Source organism: Oreochromis niloticus, linkage group LG6 (genome assembly GCF_001858045.2).
Source record: "Oreochromis niloticus isolate F11D_XX linkage group LG6, O_niloticus_UMD_NMBU, whole genome shotgun sequence".
Classification (NCBI taxonomy): domain Eukaryota; kingdom Metazoa; phylum Chordata; class Actinopteri; order Cichliformes; family Cichlidae; genus Oreochromis; species Oreochromis niloticus.
Window position 1 is genome coordinate 36,749,386 of NC_031971.2, and position 3,646 is coordinate 36,753,031.

Genomic DNA, 3,646 nt, shown 5'->3' on the forward strand with positions numbered 1-3,646 from the left:
AAAAGTACGCCATGTGAATAACAATTACTATGGGTGATGATTACATTTATTCCTGAAATAATGAGAGGGAGACATGAATTAAATACACCGGGGAATAGAGACCCACATTCTGCGTTATGCTGTGTAATAAAGTTTTTACTAGATGAAGCGCCAAGAAGTAGCCTTTTGCTCAGCAGTGAGGGGAGAAGATAAATCCAAATTTAGTGGACTGTCTGACAGTCCTGCTACAAAATACCGACCACATTTACAGTACAAGACTGGCTTGGACTATTAATTGCCCCTTTGTCCGATTTGCTGTCGTCTATGTTTGTGGCAGTGGTAAAGAAAGACATTTTTAATAGTTGGAATTAGAGGAAGATGAGCAAGGGAGAGCAAAAGCTAAAGTAAACCCATAGATCCAAACTGGCATGTCCTGCAGTGACATGTATATTGAATACCAATCAGAGGCATAGGGCTTGCCAGCATCGGAGCTGCACTCATTTCCAATGCACACACTGTAGCTCAATCAGTAGAGCCCTGGCGGATAAAAAGGGATCGCTTGCCTGGCTCTCTGAATATTAGCTAATGCCACATTTGCAAGTCTTCAAGAGCAAAGGGAGAGTGGGTAGAGGGGGAATAAGAGGGAGATGGGAGAGATATGAAGAGATAGAGAAACAGAGGGATGTGAGAAAGGGAAGATAAAGATAGAAATAGTGTGAATGCAAGTGAAACATTTAAAAAAAACTGTGCTCTGTTTGGGACTGTTGGAAAAAAAAGATTATTTCTTGCAATAAATTGAATGGCTTTGTGGAGCACAAGTGATGGAAGTGACGCCTGGATGGGGATTATGCTCTTTTCATCATAAAGCCCCATCTGGTATACTAGCAAGACCACGTCTGTCCAGGCCTCTCGCCCTTTAAAGTGCCGGCTTGGGTTACACATCAATCCAGCCCTGTTGCAGCTGTGCTGGGAAAATAAGACAGAGCGATTCTACACATACATGGCAGAGCACATGCTAACACGCACACACAAAGAAATGCTCATCAATTACAAAAGTGTGTGTACACATGCAAATAGACAGATGGAGGAACAGGGAGGCAGACAGAAAGAAAGATTTCACGCATGCAGACACACACACACACACACACACACACACACACACACACACACACACACACACACACACACATCCCCCTGCTCCCATGCCCCAGTGCACAAAGTCCCAACAGAAACAATGGCAAAAAAACAAAAAGGACATCTCTGTTTTTGAAGCATGCCTATTTCTAACTTGAAAGAGCCAACCATAATTAAAACCAATGGGCAGCAATGCGAGATAAATGAATAGCAGAGCATTCACCAGACCCCTCCTCATCTTTTAACTAAACCACTGGTCCGGTGTATGGCAGATGTTCCAGCTCCATTTGATGTGTGCGTGTGTATACCCATGTGTTTGTGTGTGCATTCTTGTGTGTCTGCACTGACTGGCAGGACATTATCGTTTGTCATTTCCTTCTCCTCTGTCTTTGCAGATCCATCATGGCTGCGCTTACATACATAAACCTATCACGAGCTCAATTTTTCTTTTTTCTTTTTTTTTATAGGAACCAGATTTCCCCTCGCCACAGTGGCTGCATGTGCAACACATACAGTCACATGACTCAGAACTAGTAAAATAAAATACCTTCTGTTACATTACCAGAAGCCATTTGGACTGGTATTACATCTAAAGAGCTGTGTCTAGGGATCTAATTAATATAATATTATTGAACATTAAATCAAAGTTTGCATGTTTTTGAGGAACCTGTGAGTTGAAATCATTAAATGTTTTGTTCAATATATCTGAAGAGCATTTAGACTTGTATTGCAGAGAGCTGAAAATGCAAAAGTGATTCACAGCCAATAAAGAAAATAGAGTTAAACTATATAAAACCACCAAATTATCCCTTTTTTTTTCATTTACAACTTCTTTAAAGGAGACAAGATTTAACTGATGGGTCACATTTCTCCCGCAGATGTAAAATTATTCTTTTTAGACGAGATGTCTGCCTTTTAGCCACAAATGATATTAGATGTCACACATTACCTCGGAGGACGTGATTCACTTTCTAGCTACGTAAGACCTTTAATTCTCCTGTCTAAATTGGCTCCGGAGGATGGTTCTTCATCTTTAGACCGTGTCATCCTCACATTGGACCTCATCAGCAGAAGAAAGGCCCACCATCATTATCTCGTGATCTGCCTATTTCTGCTCATTCCTACACCAATGAGGATATGAACAAAGAGGATAATACTACAAATGGATAAAGATAAATGGAAGTCAATTTCACTGGAATTAAAACAAGTGTTTGATTCATTTGGAAAGGAAGCGTTAAAGAGGAATTTAATTTGATTTGTTTGGCAGTTTGGTCTCGCCACTGACCATTCTGGATGAAGAAGTTAACGCAGCCTCTCTCTCTGTGCTTTAAAATAATGAACAATGGAGAACGAGAAACAGAGGGAGATTGGGATGGGTGGGGGGAGCAATGTTATGACTCTATTGAAAATTGTGCTGTTAACAAATTGGTGGGCCTCAGCTGTTTTCCAAGACTTCAGCCTGCAGGTACATTTGTCTGCCTGTTTGCTTGCCTCTTGCTTCATTGTAGTGTTTCTTTCAATGCCGGACTTTCAGTTATATCTGGACAGCCCAAATGACAACGCTGCCGGCAAGAAAGAAGTAGTTGATGGACGAGAAGTGAATAAAAGGAGCCCGAATCGCCGCTCCAGCGCCCCCCCCCCCACTTTCCCCTCCTCCTCTGTCAGCCGTTCTGGACAGCCCCGAGGAGATCAAACCTGTTTGTAATCCTGCTCTTCCTCTTCATGTCTGTGTGTTTACAACCTGACCACATTGCTACAGTACACTCCCTCACAGCTCTGTCTGTGCTCCACGTCTCTCTCTATTAAATCAGATGTAGGCAGGTGGGGAAGAAAAGGGATGCATTCATTGTCCTTGGCTGACAGATTTTCAGAAGGACGGTTGCACAGAGCTTGTTTTTCTGCACTGCACTGACAAGTGATAGGCAATTAATTTCCACAACCACTTCCCCCCATCTTCACTTGGTCATCAGAGAAATTTCCAGCCTGGGGTCTGAGTGAGCCGTGAAGTGTCTGCTGGATGGCTGTCGTCAGATGGTTGGTTCTACTTCTGGTTCACTCTTGGGAAGAATGCAGGCTGACTGGTAGGGAATGACGTTTCCTCTCGAGCAGTCTGAAGGCCTTGTTTCTCTTTTGTCCATGCTCGGGTTCTTTTCAAACACAGTAATTTGCGGAAGGGGACCCCAGCCACAGATCACAGGATCTGCATCTGTGGGGTTGGTGTGCAGGGGGAACGGCCTTTGGGGCGCAGTCCTGGAACTTCTTCAATGGAAACCGCATGGCTTTAAATGGGCAACCTCTGGGTGGTCCAATCAGCATCAAGATGACATTTACTGACACATATGTCTCTAGCAATTGACTTCAACCCTGTGAAACATTAGCTTTTTATTCCTCTTTTTTGAGATGTTTCAAAATGTGATTTAGTGGAGGACATTAGCAGTTAATTACATGATGCCATAAATGAATTGCAAGCAGGTTGCTTTGGGTTTCCCAAGGGCCTTTGTGGCTTCTTTGACAACTTAATCAAGCCAGCTTT